The sequence below is a fragment of the Falco biarmicus genome, chromosome 1 (assembly GCF_023638135.1).
Source record: "Falco biarmicus isolate bFalBia1 chromosome 1, bFalBia1.pri, whole genome shotgun sequence".
Classification (NCBI taxonomy): domain Eukaryota; kingdom Metazoa; phylum Chordata; class Aves; order Falconiformes; family Falconidae; genus Falco; species Falco biarmicus.
Window position 1 is genome coordinate 23,404,962 of NC_079288.1, and position 20,474 is coordinate 23,425,435.

A 20,474-nucleotide genomic window follows, 5' to 3' on the forward strand; every position below is an offset into this window, starting at 1 on the left:
ATGTGCCGTGCCAAGCTTGGCCATGCCGGGCTGTGCCGTGCCAAGCTGGGCCATGCTGGTCCGTGCTGGGCTGTGCCGTGCCAAGCTGGGCCATGCCGGGCTGTGCCGTGCCAAGCTGGGCCATGCTGTGCTGTGCTGTGCCAGGCTGGGCTGTGCTGTGCAGTGCCAGGCTGTCCCATGCCAAGTTGGGCCATGCTGGGCTGTGCTGGGCTGTGCCGAGCTGTCCCATGCCAAGCTGGGCTGTGCTGGGCTGCGCCGTGTCAAGCTGGGCCATGCTGGGCCATGCTGAGCTGTGCCGTGCTGGCCCATGCTATCCCATGCCATGCTGGGCTATGCCAGGTTGTGCCAAGCTGGGCCATGCTGGGTTATGCCATGATGTGTTGTGCCAAACTGGGCCATGCTGTGCTGTGCTGAGCTGTGCCGTACTAAGCTGGGCCATGCCATGCCAAGCTGTGCCATACTAGGCTGGGCCATGCTGTGCTGTGCCGAGCTGTGCCGTACTAAGCTGGGCCATACAGCACCAGGCTGTGCCATGCCCTGCCAAGCCCACCTATGCCATGCCAGGCCGTGCCGTAACGGGCTGTGCTGAGCCAGGCTGGGCCATGCACCGATGAGCTGTGCCGTGCGGGGCCAGGCCACGCCGCGCTGTCAAGCCATGCCACGCAGGGCTGTGCCAAGCCATGCTGTGTCATGCTAAGCTGTGCCATGCTAAGCCAAGCCGTGCTGAGCTAACTATGCAGGGCAAGACTGTGCCATGCTGTGCTATGCCGTGCCGAGCTGTGCAAAGCCAGGCTGTGCCAAACCATGCCGTGCTAAACCAAGGTGTGCTAACCTGAGCAGAGCCGTGCCAGGCCATGTCGAGCTGTGCCATGCTGCACAGAGCTGTGCTGAGCCATGCCGTGCCATACCGAGCTGAGACAAGCTACACGGGGCGATGTCGTGCCATGCTGAGCCACGCAGGACCAAGCCGTGCCAAGCCAAACTCTACCAGGGCAAAGCTGTGCCAAGCCATACCGTGCCAAACCACACAAGGAGCGTGCCGAACCGTGCCAAGCCGAGCCATGCCAACGCCAACAGGTGGCGACAGGTCCCCATTGCACCCCTGTGACCACCCCAGGAACCAAGTGGGCTACCGTGCCGAGCCGCGCCGAGCCGTGTCCAGCTGGAACGGCTCGGCTCGGCGCCTCTCGGCACGGCTCCGGAGCGGCATGAAAGGACTTAATAGAGCTCAGCCCTCCCCCCAACCCCCCCGGCCGGTTATCGGGCTGCTTAATCCCGTATGTAAATGGCAGCCAATGGATGGTGCCGTTGAGCGGGGTTGGGATTAGCGGCGGGGCGAATGGCTGGCACTTTTACTGGGATTACAGAACAAAGAGCTGCTCTCCTTTCCCAGCTTGGGGTGGGATTTTTTTTTTTTAACGCCCCCCCTCCCTCCTTTTTTTTTTCCCTTTTTTTTTTCCCCCCTCTTCCCCCCCCCGCCTTCCCTCCTTCCTTTTTCTTGTCTTTAAGCCCCATCGGGCAGCACCGGCTCCGCCCGGGGAGGAGGGAGGCGGCGGGAGGCGGGAGGCGGCTCCATCCCGGCCCCCGCCCGCCCGCCCCCGCCGCTCCCGCCGCTCCCGCGCAGCCTCGCCGGGGGAGGCAGGAGCGCCGCGCCCGAGCCGCCCGCGGTAAGGAAAAGTTTTGCCCCCCCCCCCCCCCCCCCAATGTGCCCACCCCCCCCTCAGTCCCAGTCCTGGATGTAGCAGTGCGGGGGGGAACAGTGGGCCAAGGGGGGTGTTGGGGAGGCGGCACGGTTTGGGGGATGCTGGGGGGAAATAGGGGTGGGGAGGTGGGGGGTTCGTGGGGGTGGGTGGTAGGGCTGGGGGATGCTGGGGGGAATAGGGGTGAGAGGGTGCTGGGTTCGTGGAGAGGGGTGCTGGGGGGTGGTAGGGCTGGGGGATGCTTGGGGAATAGGGTTGCGGGGTGGTGGGGTGCCGGGGGTTCGGGGGCTGCTGGGGGGTGATAGCGATGCTGGGGGATGCGGGGGGCAGGAGGGCTGGGGGATGCTGGGGAGCGATAGGGCTGTGGGGTGGGGGGGTGCTGAGGCTGGGGGATGCTGCAGGGTAATAGGACTGGGGGGATGTTGGGGGGCTGGAGGGCTCTGGGGGGATGCTGGGGTTGGTGGGGCTGTGGGGGGTGTTGAGCTCTTTGGGGCTTGGGGGGCATTAGGGCTGGCGGGAGGGAATGCTGGGGGTGATGCTGGGGCTTGGGGTTGGTGGGGTCCAGCAGGGCTGGGGGGATGCCAAGAGGCAATAAGGCTGGGGGGGGGGCATTAGGGGTTGGGGGGTGCCAGCGCTGCAGGGGTGCTTGGGGCGGTAAGGCAGGGGGCTGGGGGGGCGATGGTGCCGGGGCGGTGGGGCAGGGGATGCCGGGCTGGCCTTCGGTGCCCACCACCCCAACGATGTCCCATGTGCCTAAGGCAGCCCCAGGGCTACCACTTGCCCCAGCTGCGCCCGGCGGTGCCGAACAGGGGGGAAGCGGCAAGTGGGGTGCCGGGGCTCGCCTCCGCCGGCACGGGGAGCAGCAGCAGCGCGGCTGGAAATAGAAACAGGGTTGAGCTGACGAAGCGCTGGGGGCTTCGGCTGGGCTGGCCACCTGGCCTCGCACGGTGGCCCACGGGCTGGAGCGACAGGCATCCTCTGTGGCCCCCCGGGGCTGGCGGGGGCGAGCCGGGGGCTCTGGGTGCGTGGGGGTAGTCGTGATGGGGAGAAAGTTGCTCCCTGGGGAGCCGGTGCCCTTGTCCTTCCAGCGCGTGGGGCTGGCGGCAGGTTTAGCTGGGCTATCCGTCCATCGGAGCGATGCTGTTAATGCGCCTTGCGCCGGAGCGAGCCTCGGAGCCGTGCAGGTAACGCTGGGGGCTTGCGGCGAGAGCGCTTCGGGAGGTGGGGGTGCCGCCGAGCATCACTGCAGAGCCACGGGGCTGGGTGTCGCGGGTGCTTGGGGGTCCGTGGCTCGGCCTCCTGCTGCATCGTTGCCCGTTGGCGTGCAGGCTCCGGATGCTGGAACCGGCTGGGGACAGTGGCACGGAGCCTCGTGTGACGGGAGCCCCCCGCTTTGGGGTGTCTGCTCCTGCTGGAGGAGCTGCTGGGGATTAATCCTGCACATGAGCGCCGTTAATTCCGCAAGATCCCGGGTCTCCGGTCCCCGCCAGCGCAGGCAGCCCCGCTGTACCGGCTGTCACCCGTCCGAGCCCGCGGAATTCCCTGCTCCGGGGGAACGGCCGCAGCACCCGCTCGGAGATGAGAAAGCGGTGCAGCAGCTGCCGGTGGCAGACCTGACCCTGCTGGTGGCCAAGGGGCTGGGGGGCTAAAGGCCGTGGTTCGGTGCCTCTGCCGTGGCCTGTGGCCCCCCCAGGGCAGCGAGCCCTGGGCCGGTGGCGAGCTGTCAGCTGGGTGCCCGAGCCACCTTTGAGCCGCGGCAGCGTGGTGTGGCTGCCCCTGGTGCCAGGGTGCCAGTGACCACCGGACTGGGTGTCCCGCTGTGCCACGGGGCTGCCCTGCCCCGCTGCTATCCGGGCTGGCGTTGCCCCCCAAGGCCGCGTTTTTGGGGTGATCCCTGCCCGGGATGTGTGGCCGCTGGTGCGGGCAGGGGTCGGGCGGCTGCGCTGGCGGGGTGCTTGCAGGAGCTGGGGGTGATGGAGGGGGACGGGCGCTGGTGGCCATCATGGCCTCCCTCTACTGTCCCTCCCGGGAGGGCTGTCACGGCTGGGCAGGGGAGCTGCTGGTGCTGCCCTGGGTCGCTGCTCGTTCAGGTTTGCTAATGAGAAGCCAAGAGTAAGAGGGAAGGAACCTGCTCAGGGATGTATTTAGGAACCTGCTCAGGGATGTATTTAGGAACCTGCCCTACCAGCCCGGGTGAGAGACGTGGTGCCCTCGGGGCAGCCCGGCACGGTGCTGGTAGGTGTCCGGTGGGACCTTGCGTGGGGCAGGAGGTGACCAGGAGGGTGGGCTTTGGGGCCAGCACAGAGGACAGTTCTGGCTGTCCCACTTGATGTGTATCACGTATGACTTGAGCGATGTTCTGCTTAAAGGAAGGAGAAAAAAACCCCAAACCCCAAAATCCCAGACCAAAACAAGCGACCTCTCGCCGTTGGAGCTGATGGGGGATTCCCATCTTCTGCTCCTGCAGGAAATAGCTCAGATTTTTTTCGGCAATTATCAATGCCCCGTACTTCCTTTGGGAATTTCTGCACCCCGGCAGCCAGGCTGGAGGAATGTGGAGGAACTCCGGTCACCGGCCAGGCTCGTCCCCAGCCGGTGGCCCACTGCGGGGCTGACCCCTGGGGTGGGCACAGGGCTCGGCGGTGGCCGTCGTCGGCTTGGGCAGCAGTGCCTTGCCCTGCCCGGTGGCCAGCGGGCATGATTGCTCCTTGTGCTGCCGGCATCCCTTTGCAGATGCCTGTGGTGGGTGGATGTGGTGCTGGATCCTCATGGCAGTGGAGGTGTGGATGGGGAGTGCTGCTCCCAGGATGGCTGCGCTTGGGTTTAAGTGGTAGGTGATGGTTTGGGGCAAGGGGCTGTGCTGGTGCCCGTGCTCTGCTGCCCCTCCAGCCATGTCTGCCCGTGTTGCACCTTCTTGGCAATGCCCAACCTCCTCTGGGGCTTTGTGGAGAGCAGAGGCAGATGCTGAAGGCACCTGGGGTGGGTTTGCCACCACCAGAAGCCTTCCCCTCTCAAGGACAGGGAGAAGGAGAGGAAAGAACGTACGGGAGCCCCTTCTCAGGATGGAGATATCCATCCAGGAGCTAAAAATGTGTTTATTGATTCATTTATTGGGAAGAGCCCAGCTGGAAGCTGTCGGGAAGGGCTTCTGGTGTCCATCTGGATGCTGGTCTGAGCAGTGGGGCTGGGGGTGGAGAGCAGCCCTGGCCGCGGGTTTGCCAGGGAGGTGGCAGGTACGTGCAAACAGGAGCAAGGTTTCCCATGACTTTGCTCTGCCCTGTTGCAGCCTGGCCCTTCACAGAACGTGTTTTATTCACATCTCTTGAGGCCTTTTAGGAAAAATTTCTTCCACAAAAGAGCGGTTGGGCACTGGAACAGACTGCCTGGGGAAGTGGTGGACTCGCCGTCCAGGAGGTGTTTAAAAGATGTGTAGATGCAGTGCTTAGGGATATGGTGGGCTTCCAGTGCTGGGTTAACGGTGGGACTCGATGATCTCAAAGGTCTTTTCCAACTTAAATGATTCTATGATTGTCTTTGAAAAGAGGTGAGGAGCCTTCAGCCCGGTCAGAAGCGGTGGGAGGCTCGGGGCTGCGTGGTGGCCAGGCTCCAGGTGGTCTTTGGGGGTTTTCACTCACCGGTTCGATGCTTCGTTTCTTAGGGCAGCCCTGGTGGCTGAATTTGCTTCAAGCCCAAGAGAAAAATGTCAAGTGAGCCCGGGTGGGTGCTCGTCCCTGCCACATGCTGCTCCTGTGGTGGTGGGGGAGCGATGCGCTGGGGTGGGGGCTGCAGCCGGAGAAATCCCCCAAAGCAGCTGGGGCATGGCTGTTGTGGGAATATCCCCGCGTCTCATCCTGTTTCTGGAGCTGCTGCCAAACGCTGCCTTACGAACGCTTTGGCAGGGATTTCTGAGGGACTTACCTGTGGGAAAGGAAGCTTTGCTGCTGCCCTAGGTAGGATGCTGCGAAGAAAAGCACTCGGCACACGAAGCCCCTCCTGGAGAGCAGTTGTACCGAGGTGGGATTTACATTCCTGCAGGCAAACAGCTTCTGTTTGAGTTTTCTGGCTTCACGTTTCCTTGACTCTGCTCCGTGCTGGCCTGGCTGGTTCAAGAAGAGAATCAACCTCAGCGGGCCGAGCAGGGACTGGTGAGGAGCACAGCTCTGCTGCTGTGTGTCCACGTGGATGTCACTGTCCTTTACCAGGGCTTCCCCCCTCAGAGCTGATCTCCACCTCTCACCTGAGGGATGAAGTGTCTGTCTTTGTTTTCTTTAAATGTGCAACATCAAAAGGAGCAGGCGCCGGCGGGGAGGTTGGTGTGGACCCAGGAGGGCTCCTGGAAATGTGTCATCCAGCGCCCGCCTGCCTGTCTCGGTCCTCTGCCCCAGGAGATGGAAGGGGACAAACCCAGATGTCCCCTGCCCGTGGGTGACATCCCCGATGTGGCGTGCTGCACTGCTGAGCCATCCAAGTGGGTGCAGGCGGGTGGGCGCACAGGCTCGTGGTGGGCACTGTGGACCTGCTGCTGATCTGCTCCTGGAGCACCTTGGGCAGAGGGAAACCTGGGAGCTCGGGGGCGCGTTGGGGTGTAGATCCCTCAGGAGATGGCCAGGAGGAACACTGGTGGGAGGAATGTTTTGTCACCTTTTTTATTTTTTGAAGCATTTCTCGCGCTTTTTGGTGGTGTGTGCTGGTTGCTGCCAGGGCTTGTGTGTCCTGCTTAGCTGGGATGCTCCTGGAGGAGAAACCTCCCCCTGGAATGGGTGGATGGAGGTCAGAGGGATTTGCGTGCTTCCGAGAGAAACGTGTGGTGCCCAGGCCCTGATAACCAGCAGCTTTATGGGGTGGTTTGAAGTGGGGCTGGAAAGTCCCTTTACATGGGAAGAAGTGTTTGGTGAAGAGGTAGGAGCTAAGCCCCGTCCCTGGCCAAGGGAGGGGGTGGATGTGTTAAGGAGCCCTTGGCTTCCTTCTCCTTTGCTAAAAAAAAAAGAAAAAAAACCAGCCCGGAAAGCTTTCCCTCTAACTCTTGGTTAGAAGGACATCAGGGCAGTCAGCCTGGCTTAGGGAAAACTCGTGGTGAGCAGAGCAGGAGTGCTCCAGAGCAAGGTAACACCCGGGAAATGAAGCCATCGCAGTAGGTGAAGATCTCCTGGGGCTTATCCTGTGGCCGTGAGAGAAGATCCTTTGCCCACCTTCAAAGGGTGGCATGCAGGGATGAGCGTGTCCCTGCGCCCGGGTCGTGGCAGAGCTCACAACTTGCCTGGACCTGTGGCTGCGTGGACGTGCCTCCTGCCTGGGAAATGGCCCGCGTGAGGTGACCTTGCCCTGGGACACTGGCCACCGGCCACCGGGTTGCTCATCTGCTGCTGGAGCTCCAGCCCGGTGGCACCCAAGGGTTGGCCCTGGGCGGTGGGGCTGGCTCCGACCACGGTGCCGGGGATGGAGGTGGCTCCCTGGAGGCGGGCAGAGCCCCCTCCACTGGCACGCACAGGTGAAAGAGGCAGACCCAGCCCTGCTTCTAATTAGTGGCAACCCTCGTGCCTGAAATTAAGCTCAGCCACTTTGTAAGGGCTTGGCACTGGGGAGCACGCGTGGCATGGCACATGGGTGACAGCAGCAGGGAGCAGTGCCCGTAAGGCTGGCGCTGCCCTCGCCTACCAGCAGCCACCAGGGAGAGCCTCCGGGATACCCAAATTTTGGGATGAGGCTTGAGATGAGCTGTGGGGCTGCTGGTCCGTACCCTGCTGCGGGACGGAGACCCCAGAGGGGCGCATGTGGCAAGGGGCAGGTTTTCCTGGATGGATGCTGCTGCTCGGAGCTTCTCAAAATAAAAAAAACCCTAAAACCATCGTAAAGGATGGTTTGCATTCGGGGCTGAACTGGCGCCAAGCCCCGCAGGATGGGGGTTGTGGCATGTCCCCCCCAGCCCTGGCAGGATGGTGCTGTGCCCACTGCGGTCGGGCTTTGGGACCTATTTGAGGCTTCCATCAAAGTCACCCTCCTCCCTATCGGGTCAGCTTTCTGCTTCTTTCCTTGCAGGGTAGGTGATGGGGATGGAAAAACCTGTAGGAAAGGCAGGATTATGTCTCCCTAATTAGTAGGGGCCTGATTACCATTTCTACCCAGAGATCTGGCAATGATTAAATATGTGGGAATTATCTTTATTATTTGTGTTGCATTAGTATTTAGGAGGCTAGGACCCCGCCGGCTGTGCCAGCAACCAGCGGTAGCCCTCGGCTGGAGGAGCGGCGTCGCTGGCACGCGTGCTGCCTGTCCTGGCTGGCGCTGGGGGTCTGAGCCCCGCGCACCCGTGGCAGCACCCAAATTGCTCTTGCAGCTCTGCTCCCGGGACCTTAGAAGGATGTAAAGCATTGAATTGTGCATCTTTTTTTGTTGCATACAAGTCACATGTGGTTTAGCGTATGTGTGTGGGGGGAAAACGGTGTATTAACGTGACCTCTGAGATCGTGATTTATATATAGATTTAAAATGTAGATATTTATTTTTTTTTGGCACCTGTGTTGTCGAAGCCCAGGAGTTGGCCGCCGCCTTTAGATGCTCTGGCTTTATTGTTGGAGGGCTACAATAAAGCAATCTCGTTAGGTAAATATAACGATGTTACGATCCACCATCTGCTAAAGTGCTGCTGTGCGGCGCTGGCAGGGCAGTGGGAGCTGCTGCCACTCCGCTTCTTCCCTGCTCCTTCTCACCGGTGGCTGCCGTGGGTCTTGTGTGTCCTAGGAGAAACACGAGGGGTTGGTATGGATGGAGAAAGGGCTTTTTCCTATGGTTTCCTCTCTTTTAACCGGACAGGGGATGAGCTGTTGAACCCTTCCAGCTGGTGAGGAGCGATTCCCATCAGAGCGCGGTGGGGCTGTTGTGATGGTGTCGGCAGGTCCTTCCAAAACTGGGTCACCACTTTGCTGAGCTGTGGAGACCCCAACACGTGGGGATGCTCTGGTCTGCAAGGACACCCCAAGAAGCTCCCAGGTCCTGGGGTCCCACAGCATCATCCTTGCTCCCATCCGAGCAGTGTGGGGTACCCCCGTCCTGCTGGCAGCAGGGACACCCCCCACCACCCCAGCCCCCCCACCCCCCCGCCATTGGAAGCCCTTTTGCAATCGGCAGGAAGGATTGCGCTCTGTTGGCAAAATATGTGAGGAACTCTGCTTGTTTAAAGTGCCTTTGGGGTTTTGGGCCTTAAATAAACATCCTGGTTGGGGTTTGGGTTGGAGGTTTTCATCCTGGGAAAGGCAGGCGGGGGGAAGGGAGCTGTGCCGGTGCCCCAAGTCTGCGTGCGCCTTCTGACAAGGTTATAAATTAGCTTCATTAGAGGAGGATCACTGAAAATAAATTGCTCCGCACCCTTTAAGGGCATTGCCGGGCTGTAATTTCATCTCAGCTTTCTGGGGAAAAATGCCTAGAAACCCTTGAAGTGAAATTACAGCATCGTACCCCGGATTAGAGCTTGGTATTTTTGTCCCCCCCGTCCGTCCCCCCCCCAAAATGCAGACATCCCCGGATGAAGCTTGGCAGGGGGTTGGCGGCAGGTTTCTGGCACACGCCAGGCGATGCCCGGTGGGAGAGCAGCGTGCCGGCCGTCAGATCCCTGGTGGAACGGCACAGTTCAGCCCGAGTGGCCCATGTGCTGTTCCTGCAGATCTGTGGCAGGAGTGGGCAGCCAGCGACCTTTAACAGGACATTAAACATTTATGAAACCCGTTAGAATTAGTGTCAGGTTGTATTTATTTATCTTACTTAAAAAGAGAGAGGAGAAAAAAAGACGAGCGTGACCTGAGTCCCGTGAGCTGAGCGCCCTGGTGCTGTGCCCCCCCAGCCCTCCCTGTGTAAGCTCCCGGAGCAAAGGGCTGGCTCCAGGATGGATCCAGCACCCACCTGTGCCCTTCCCGCTGCTCCTTGCTGGATCCCACTGCAAGGAAGAGCAGGCAGCGGTGGTGCATCCCAGCATCCAATCCCATCCCCATCCTGCGCCCTTCAAATACTTTTCGTTTGAGTGGGCTAATTATTTTTTCCCCCCACTTGCCCAAAGGTTTATTCTTTTCCAGGGGGTGGGAGAGCATGAGATTAGCCCCACATCTCCTGCGACATCTCCCCACAGCCACCTGCCGGGTTTCCCCGCACCGTCCCTCTGAGGATTACGCACTCTCTTGAAAACCTCTTTGTTTCCCCATGCTTGCTGTTGTAATTTATGTACGATGCCGTAGCTTGTTGAAAAACAAGGTCTTTATCTCCGTGGGAATTACACCTGCAGAAATCCAGCCCTATCGTTGCCTGCACACGAGGCTCTCCATGATAAAAGCTGGCTCCGGCACTGCCGCAGCGATACAAAAGTTTCCTCTACTTTAGCTGCCGGCAAGGGTGATGCTTGTGTCCCCTCCGCACCTCGAAGCGCACAAATCCCCTCATCTTTAAATACTCTCTCAAAGCAGGCTGCTTGGGTTGTGGTTTCATCGCTGAGAAATTTTCTTCCCCCTGAGTTCTTTCTTTCTCCCCTAGCATCATAGGTATCGTTGAATTTTTTTTTTTTTTTTTTGGCTTCTGGTTATTTTATTTCATTTATGTAAGATGCGTATTTCCATGTTCACTGACCTTCCGGCATGCTGTGGACCTGATGCGGTGATGCCAATGGATGGAGTGGAGCGTGCGTCTCATGGGGCCAAGGGTGCCTGTGGGTGGCTGGCAGCCGCGCTTCTGGAAAGGGCTATTTTTAACAGCTGGGCTTGCGCTGGGTTGCCATTTGTGTGGCAGAGCACGTAGACATCCTTTATTATTTTCAACCTGGTAATTAAAAATAGCGTGGAGTTGTCACCGCGGTGGTGGCCCCTGCTGAGGATGCTCTGGGATGCGGGCTTTCCCATGTTACGGGTGGGCTTTGCTCCCCCCGGTTGCTGTCCCAGTTGGGGCAGGGATGGCGGTGCCAGTCGGCAGCCGGAGCCAGCCCCTCGGAGGTGCAAGTCTGGGAGAGCAGGAAGGGAAATGGCTCTGGTCGGGGCTGTGAGCGAGGGGAGCCGTGGGAGGCTGGCAGACAGCCTGCTGGCCCCTGTGCCCCTTCCCTGCGCCTCCGCACCCCCCAAAAGCAAAATGGGTGCACGTCGGCATCGCCTGGGTGGGAGCCAGGATGTGGTGCTGGGGTGCCCTTCCTTTCTCCTCCCCATAACTCTTTTCTTGTGGTCAGATGAGGCTCAGGGGGTGCTGGGTTGGGTCTGCGCCCCCCCTACATGCTTCCCCACCTCAAAACCGTCAGTGATGCCTATAGAAAACCTTAGAGCAAATGCCGTTCCTCTTAAACCCATGTGCTGTGGGTGTGCCGAGGGTTTCTGTCCTTTCCACCCCCCTCCTTCACTAACCCACTTTTCACCGGCGATGCTACGGAAGGCGTTCAAGCCCAGAACCTTCCTTCTCAGTATTGATTTTGCTTTCTGCTTGAGTCTCTCTTTATTGCCCTTGGTATTCTGAGTGGCTGGAAGGATGCTGGGGAGAGCCAGGCTGCCTCTTCGGGGTGTTTCGTGTCCCCGGCAGCGAGGTGATGTGCACAGGGGCTGGGGGAGGATGGAGCGGTACCCCTCCTTGGAGGTGCTGGTGCGCTGGGGGTCACAGATTCGGGCTGCGAGGTTCACTGTGTGAAGATGCTGGAGAGATGAGAGATCACACTTAGCACCCAGGGAAAGCCTCTTGTAGGGTGGCTGGGGTGGTTTCTCCTCCGGGATCACTGGCCTTGGGCAGAGATTAAGGTGCTTCCTCCCATCTTGGGGGGAAACCAGCATTTTGCTTTTAATTAGATTTTTGGGCTCCATCCGAGCCAGCAGCTTCACAGAGGATGAGGCACGGTGGCGGAGTGGCTGAAATACAGCTGCCTATTTAAATATTTACTTGCCCACTAGAAAGTAGCTCCGTCTTTACCTGCTCTGTGGCTGCGCATGGCGCAGAGCCGTGCCGAGAGCACGCTGGCTCCCCCGGGCTCAGCACCCTTGCTGCGGGGCAGTGGGTGCCCCTTGCCTGATCGCTTGCCACCTATTTAAGGGGAACTGATTAAGAAATGAATTCACAATCTCAGGCTCCATGGGTCCCGATGCGAACGCTTTGATTGCCGTGGAGCGGGAGTGGATGTGGGTGAGCACACTGCTTCCCATCCTTCTGGCTGAAGCAAGAGGTAATTCGGGGGCTTTTGGTGTTGGGGTGATTTGATGTTTGAAAATTCACATTTTTATATCGGTTTCTACAGGTTTCGTGGTGTGTGAGGTTGTGCGGGTCTCGGCAGGGTTTGGGGCATGGGTCTGTGCTTGGCAGCATCCTGAACCGGGGTGATGGGTAGATGGTGGTAACCCGAGCTGTTCCCCAGCGCTGCAGCCCCTCGTTTCCCATCTCATAAGTGTCCACATTGGAGGGTTTCTGTTTTTCAACTTGACAAGCCCAAGTGCAAAAAATAAGCCGCAAGCCCAAAAACTAAACTGTGTGCTCTCTGCCTTCCCCGTGACAAGGTGCTCAGCCCCAAAAATCTCATTTTTTGGGGGGCCAGTCCCCACCCCTGGTGTCACGTCTCCTGGCAGCATCACCATCTCAGAGCCACACCGGCACTGAGCCACCTCTGACACCCAAACCACAACGCACATGTATTTATTTTCTGTTATTTATGGGGTGTCTGAGCCAAGCTCTTGTTTTCCCCAGTGGCAGGGAACCGGGGTGCCTTCCAGCTGCCTCAGCACCCCCTGAACCTGCCCCAGGCACCCCGAGAGGCGCTGGGTGCTGGGCGTTGGGTGCTGATTTCCCTGCCCTCACACCCAAAGCAGGTTCCAAATCTGGGACGCCGCTTCTCTGGGCGCTTCGTCGGGCGCCGGAGCTGCCGATTAAGGGAAATGTGCCACGAGGCAGGTTTGCTTTGCAGGATTAAAAGCAAATAAATATTTATGCGCTATGCAAAGCGGGCCTGATAAGATATGCGTATCATTGGGAATTTGAAGCGGTTTTGGTTTGGGCCCAAGATGAAGGGGGTGTGCATGTCGGTGCGTTACGTGGGTTTAAAGGGATGGGTTTTTTTCTCTTGCTGCACAGAAATAAAAATAGGGAAAAAACAAGGGGGTTTTGCTTCTCAGGCTGCTCCTGTCTTGGGTTTCACCGTCTCTCTGCATCCTGGTGTCTTTAACTGCAGGGATGGAGAAGAGCCAGGGAGAGAGGGCAGCGCAGGCAGCATTTCGTATGCAAATATAATGCTGGCCCCGTTCCTAATATTCGCTGTGTTTACACGTAAATGCAAACAACTGTTGACTTAGTTTCAACAGATAATGTGTTTCATAACACAATGGAAATGAGAATTAAGCCGGAATTTAGCAGGGGGGAACATGTGTTTCTGCGAGACCTCAGGCTGCGCTGGGTTCGTGCCCGTGTGCCGTGTCGTGGTCGTGGCAGTGCCAGCACCGTGGGGGCTCGGGGCTGGGGCTCAGCACCCCTGGGGGCCCCCTTCTTGCTGGTGTTGGGGGACCCCTCTGCTGGCTGATTACCCTTGCTAGGCTGCCCCGGTGTGGGGTGAGCGGCGTGGGGATGGCTGGTCGGCTGGGGGTCGGTGAGCTGAACTGGCCCACTGTCAAGGCAGGCGGCGTCCCCCCAAAGTTGTGGGAGCTGGGGCTGGTCACAGGCCAGCTCTCCCCTGTGCAAGAAGGGGCTTGTGTGCTTCGGGGGGGTCGAGGCATCAGGGGAAGGGAAATGCTGGCCCAGGCCACTATGCTGGGGCCCGAGCACTGGCACAGCCCGGGAGGGAGGAGGTGGCAGCGGCCAGGTCACCTTGTCCCGGCGTAACCCTGAGCAGCAGCGTGTGGGAGAGGGCCTGGCTGTAGTTTAGGGCCAGATCCTGGCCAGCCCGGGGCAGTCCTTGCAGGGCTCCCCAGGGCAGCCTTTGAGTCATGGCTCCAATCACTGGCTATCGGAGCCGCTCCCGCCGCCTCCGCCCCACGCCTGCTGCCTTCCCACCCCACCGCATCCCAAATCCCACCACCCGGGCAAGGCGGGACCCAGCACCACCACGAACCCCCCGGGATGCTGCATCGCCCTTCCCAGGTGAAGGCACTGATGCACGTGGGCAGCTCCCACAGCCCCAAGGGGCACAGGCGTCGCCAGGGAATTGGCAGTTTGGCACCCATGGGTGTGTAATCACCGTCTCTGGGTGTGGGTTTGTCCCCATCCGTCTGTCTGCCTGTCCCCTCCCTGCTGGGTGGCTGCCACCCAGCGCAGCAGAGTTTGCTGTGCTCAGGGCACCGTGTTCAAAAATGCTGAGCCCCCGTGAACGTGGCGGGGGAAAATCGTACGGTGCGCACCCAAGCTGTATTAGACACCAGCGAATCTCCCCGTGAGAGCTGCAGGGACGGTGACACCGGTGGGGACACGTTGGAGGTGCATGACTCTACCAGCCCCTGGGCCGCCCCCAGCCACCGGGATGCTGCTCTTGGGATGCAGGAGCAGCACAGCAGGACCTGGCGCTGCAGCCATCGTGATGCTGGTTGTGATGCCAGGGTCCAGGGAAGCCAGAGTGTCCGTGGCCGGTCCCGGTGGCTCCCGGCGCATCGTCTGCCAGTGGAGGGTGATGCCTGTGCCTGAGCTGGGTGGGGGCCATGCGGCACCCGCGGCTGTTTGTGTCTGGCAGCCGGCGGTGATGCCGATCCCTGATAGCGCCGCAGTAATGGCGGGGTTTGCTGGGGTTTGCATGAGAAACAGCCGGTTTCGGGGCTGGTGCCATGGCCAGAGGCTGCCCAGGAAGGAAATGGGGATCCAGGCTGGCTGGGGCAGCAGCTGCCGGCAGCCTCCCCCTTCCAGGTGGCACTGCTGGCTCCCTTGGAGGGTCACGCAGGGGTGGCTGTGTGCCCGGCTTCAGCAAAGGCTCCTCCATTGCCGGTGATGAGTCCCCTGCCTGCGTGGGATGCCCGATTCTGGGCAGGCGTCAAGGCCATGGGTGACAGGGCACAGCGGCACCGGCTCTCAGCACACGTGCTCCCCGCCACCGGGCTGGGGCAGTGGGTGAGTGCTGGGGCGACCCCGGATCTGCTCTTGCCTTTCCAATCTATCCCATGAAATAAGGGAGAAGGGAGAGGGAAGGAGCGGGGAGCTCAGGGCGCGGGATGCTCCCATCTCCAAGCCTCCTTTCATCCTCTTAGAAAGTAATTTTATTTTTTTTATTGAGCTTATTTATGTGGCGGAGATTATATTCTTATCCAGGCGTGGGATTAGCAAATAGCCCATCCTGAAACACAGGGAATACTCGACACTGAGACACCAATAGCCAGAGAGAAAACTAATGAGATTAGGTAGCGGCTCTCTATCGGGGACCTCCTTGGGCAGAGCAGAAGGCCGGTGCTGAGCAGTGGTGGCCATGGGCTGGAGTCGGGGGTTGGGATGGATCAGTGCCATCAACAGCAGCTTTGTAAAAGAATAAAACCTTGGGGTTGAGTGTTGTGGAGCAAGACGCCAGCATCCCCTTTCATGGTGAGGACCAGGCTGGGCCATCCTCTGCTGAGCCCTTGCAAACTCATGCCCCCCCGCCTGGGCGCTGCGTCTCTCTCTATTTGCAGTTTGGGGATTTTTCTGCTAGGTAATTCAGAATTATCATTATTTGTTACTATTACATGGAGCAGTACGTGGTTAGACAGACACAAGGTGGGCACACCAACTGAGGCGATAGCCGGGACAGAGCATTGGGCACTGTTCAGAGAAAGCAAACCTTGTACTGTGGTGTGGGGCCAGTGCTGGTGCACCTGTGGGCATCGTGAACATGGGATTTTTCCTTAATTTAGCGGGGGGGGGGTGCGAAAGGGAAGGAAAAAAAAAGCAAAAAGATGTGTCTGTGTAATATAAAATTCAAGTTAGGCTCTTGGTGACTTCATGGAAAACAACGGGCTTTTTATGTTGGCTCTTGGGGTAGGAGGAGAGCAGGCTAGAATAAAGATTTACAGTGTTTGGGAGATTAAAGGCCCTTGGTACATTGTTCAAATACCACGAGATTAGTTTCCAAGGAGACGGATACCAGTTGCCATAGGCACCGGGGGGCCAGGAATTAGGATTGCGATTTTTTATCCTGATCACGCAACCAGTAGCTGAATGCTGCTAAAACTCGGGCTTTAAATAACCCCAGCGTTAGCTTACAGCGCTGAACCGGAGGCTGGGAACTGTATCTGCCTGCCTTCCCTGCCCCAGCGCCCGTTGGGGTGTGCAGAGCTGGACCCGGGTATCGATGTGGGGGGGTGAGGTGATACAGGCCTGGGGACTGAGCTTGGTGCAACCCCAAGACCTGCCTTGCAAGTTGTCCTGTGGCTTCTGGGCTCGTTTCATCTCATTTTTTCTCTAGGCAAGGGCTTGCCGGCATCTTCTGGTGATAAGCAGCAGTCATGGTGGTGCAGGAGCAGGGGATGTACCGAGGGGCAGAATTAGTCGCCTGCTAATTTTGGCTTCCCCGGCTGCCCGCTTCTGGGAAGTGCAACCCGAGCCCTGGCGCGTGGGATGCCGCTCCGTGCCCTTGCTGCCCGCTGCTTCTTCTAGGAATGGCAAAGCACGGGCTTTGCTCTGATGTGGGAAGGGGTGCTGAGCTCCCCGTCACGGGCCAGGCTTTGGGGCTGGGCATCCCCCTGGGCAGGGAGGCTGAATGCGGAGAGCCACGCAGGCGCCCAGGTCCCCATGGCTGGGTGCCTTGACTCACCCATTGGGCACTGTGAAGTCCATCTCTGGCCTCGCTGCCACCAGCCACGGCCACTTTCCATGCACAGCGCTCACAGCATCCCTCCCCTGCAATGGTGGGAACGCTTGGATTAATGCTTACTTCCCCCCACCCCCCGCCTTTTTTTTTTTTTATTATTAATTTCTTTAATAAATGAAGAGGCAGTTGCTTGAAGCGAGAGCTTCTGTGCCTGCCTGCCACGAGATTGCGGCGTGGAAACTTGTCTAGAGCTGAAAGCCGTGCTGCTCGAGCTCCGCAGGCAGAGCGATCCCCCCCAGCAGCCGCCGTGACATGAAAGTGTTTATCCTGGGGGAGATGAGATGCAGCTTCTGAAGGGCACTTGATCCCGCTCCGTCTCTCTTTGCACTAGACAGAACCCCTACTGTAATTTTACTCTATTATATTTGTGTGCCCGCCTAGGCCAGGCTTAAGAAAACCAAGGCAGCAGCAGAATGCAACACCCTGGTTGGGGGGGGGGGAAGCTAAATTCATGCAGCGGACGCGTCCCCCACGGGAGCCCCCGGTTTGCTCTTTGCTTCTTTTCTAAGTGGGACTAAACCACAGCGGGCACCAGATTATCTGGGAAAGCAGAGCCGAGGCGGCGATGCCGGTGGATGTTGTGGTGCCGGGGTGTACGTGAGAAGCTTTTCCAGCAGGTGCCCTGGGTTTTGTCGGTAAAATAAAACAGGGGAGGAGGTGTCCGGTCGTGGGAGCTTGTTCTGCCCGGTACTACCTGGCTGGAAGGAGTTAGGGGAAAAATACGGGGGGTCTGAGAAAGCTGGCGAGGTAAGGGCTGCGGGCACAGGGGGTGTGTGGGCACAAGCAGTCGGGTGCCCTGGAGTGTGCCGGAGGCTGTTTGCCTCCCAGCTCTGCTGCTCTCAGGCTTTTGCAAAAAGGTATCAGCTTGAAAAGTAGCACCTCCTCCCCCCCCCCCCCCCCCCCAAAAAAAGAGGGGGAGTTTGTGGATGTGGGGAGAGATTTGGCAGTAGTTATGGGGCAGCAGTTGGACCAGATTATGGGGCTGGGGGTGCACCGGCACCCACCTTTGGGGGATGCAGATGTGTCCTCAGCAGATGCTTTTTTGCAGCGGGTGCGTTAGCATTGTGGCACCTGGGGTCCCCCAGAACCCAGAGCCCCCCCACCTGCCCTGGGAGGGCTGTACTGCAGGGGCACCCATGCATGGGGCAGGGATTAGGAATCTAAGGGCTTTTTGGGGTGTTTAGACATTTGAGGGTGTTTCTGGGCATGTTGTGAGTGCCTTGGACCACAGTTATCTGCTGTACCACTGGTATCGGTGCAGAATGTGCAGCTCACCAACCGCCTGCTAACGAAGCATCACTAATGAAGCAATATACCGCCGCAGTGGGAGTTGTGTGGCTTTGCCCCGCACCAGCTCGGGATGGAAAGGATGCAGCCACAGGGGCCAGAGGCGGGCACTGAGCTGGGTGTGTGGGATTAGGGTTTAGCTGGGGGGCACAGGTAGGTTAAAGCCATGCTGCCGCGAGCATGTTGCCCATGCCGAGCAGAAATCTCCACCGCTGCAGCAAAAACCGCAAGGCCAGTTACTTGGTAAGCATGGGGCCATGCCACGGTGCTCCCATGCCCGAGACAGCTTCGGTATATTGGCTGGTTCTGCAGATACTGGTGTTGATGGAAGCGAATAGAAAAAAAAATAACCTACAAGATGAAATTCAAGCGTGGTCCCTACCCCTGGCTTTTGCCCCGCTGTGGTTTGTGTGGGTTCCAGGGGTGCTCACTGGGCACCTCGCTGCTAACAGCCACCTGCTGAAAAAGGGACCTCAAAAGCCTCCATGATGGAGGGGGACAGAGAACCTTCCGAGTTGCTGCCCCTGCCTCAGTGGGGAGATAACCCTTAGTGTGGGTCCTGCTCCAAAGCGATGTCCTCAATGGGGACACCAGGGGCAGACCCCTTGTTTGCTGTCCCGGCACTAGCAAAGGACATTATTTGTCCCTCTGGCTCATATCAGGATGGCTCCTGATTGATTTTAAAGCATGCTTAATGATAGCCAGGGCTAATTGCTTAAATATCCTCCAGGGCTGGTGTAATTTTTAAAAATCCCCTTTAAATATGCCCTCCTGGAGTAAAAGGCAATTACAAATACAATCACTGTCGTCTCATCGTTACATGTGGGTCATCGTTACGTTCACACGCAGGGGCTGCCCTCCCTCCAGACGGGCTGTGGGTGCCGGTCCTGCTCCCTTGCTTCCCAGGGGATGGAGGCAGCTGAATGTGGTGCCCAGTGTCCCTGTGGCTCGTCGAGCATTTCGGGTGGCCCTGGAGCCCAGATACCTCCTTGAAAAGTCTCCCACCCCGAGCAGTGCTTTCCCCTGCTCTAACGTACCCCAGGCTGTCCCTCCTCTTCCCGGGGAGGTAAATAGCCCAAAATCCATCTCAAGACCTACCTCCAATATATATATCTATATCATCTATATTCCTTTTTAAACTATTTTGCTGAAATTGGGGCTGGCTCACTTGGGCTTCCCATGGTCTCACCAGCACTGCTGAAGCAACAGGCACAATTTTCCTGGAAAAAGGAATAAGCAGATAATTTCTAGCCACTCTTGTGTGGAGCTGCAGCCAGGACTGGCACGATGGGCGTTTTTTTGATTCTTTTTCGTCTCCCTCATCTCCCCCTACCCGCGCCACGCTGAACAGTCAAAGCTCATTAATTTAAATTCCTGTTTAGCTCCCTGAACTGGGAGCCAGCCCATGCGGTTGGAGGCTTTATAAACATCCCGGGCGGGCGCACAGGGGGATTTCCATGGTGGTGATGCTGTAATGTCCGTAGGGCAAGAAAGCAGCAGTGGTAGCATCTCTTCGGGGCTCTCCATGCTGCTCCCCTGGGGTTTTTTTGCCATCAGACCTCGGTCCTGTGGCTGAGCCAGTGTCCTCCAGCTTGTCACCCTTGGATGCAGCTGGTGGTTTAGGCTGAGCTGGAAGATGCGGCCGTTGCACCCACCTGGCACTTACGGGTTTGGGTCAGGGCACCGGTGGTTGCATGATTTGCCCTGCAGTGGTTTTGAGTGGTCTGGTATCCTCACCAGCTCCTTGTTGCAGGAGATGCTTCATGTGGTGAAAGTTGGCAGGGTTACATTTATAAGGTGCCGTAGACCTCCAGGAAAAAGCCCAAATGAATTGGTTTAAACCCAGTATTGGTAGAAAGAAACACCCAGTATTGGTAGAAGTCAATGTAATAAGAAACATTTGTAGGATGTCCTTGGTCCCTCCTGGGCATTTGGCTCTTCCCATCTCGTGGTGTCTCTCACTGCACTGGGGTAATACATAAAAAAGGGGTTATTGGTTTGGGTTTTTTTTCTGATGGCAAGGGTGGCCCAGAGGAGTGATGGGCATGGGGAGAGCCAGCAAGAAGTTTATCTGAGTTTTGTGAGTCCCTGATGAGCGCCCAGCTTCCTTTGGGGAACAGGATTTGGGGGGTTTATGCTAAATAAGGCTTTTACGCTCCAAGGTGAAAGCTGTGGGGAGGATGGCAGTGGTGGTCCTTCCCCAAGTTCTGCCATGGCCGTGTGGAAACATCAGCTCGGCCTAATAAATAAGATGCTGGTGCTTCTGGTGGTAGTGGGGGGGTGGAAATCACTGTAAGGCTTGAAAAGATGTGCAAGAAGGGAGATGGAAGGTCTCCCATCCTTAAGTCAATACTGGGAGCTTCCAGCATCTGTCTTTGCCACGAGTCAAGCCCCAGCCTGGCAGGCGATGCTGGAGCCGCACCGTGCTGGCTCACAGTCATCTCCCCTCAATTTCTCCTAATTGAACCTGTTTATAATTTGAGGGCTATAACGAGACAGTTTTCTGCTTAGAAATTTCTTTTGGGGGGGTTGTCATTGGCTTGGTTTTGGTTTCGTTTTTTTCTTTTACTGTTTTGTTTTCTTGAAACGCTTTGGAAATGGTGACGCAGCGTGCAAGACGGGAGGATGTTTATGTTGGGGAGAGATGCTGCCCTGCAGCAGCGGTCGGAGGGATGGAGAGGGGATGCGCCTGCTGCGGGCGCGGGGCTGGGGGGACCGCTGCCATTTCTGCAGGGGTT

At 58.3% G+C, this 20,474-nt stretch overlaps 1 protein-coding gene across 10 annotated transcripts in view; it reads left to right on the top strand.

The window, feature by feature from the left end:
* Positions 1 to 1,539: 1,539 nt before the first annotated feature.
* Positions 1,540 to 20,474, top strand: part of GTF2IRD1 (GTF2I repeat domain containing 1) — a 67,630-nt gene continuing 48,695 nt past the window's right edge. For 8 of the 10 annotated variants that reach the window (XR_008825883.1, XM_056361910.1, XM_056361934.1 and 5 more), the window contains exon 1: positions 1,540 to 1,667. The gene's annotated coding sequence lies outside the window, so the exon portion shown is untranslated. The remainder of the gene's footprint in view (positions 1,668 to 20,474) is intronic. The other 2 variants (XM_056361960.1, XM_056361968.1) reach the window with 1 other exon arrangement.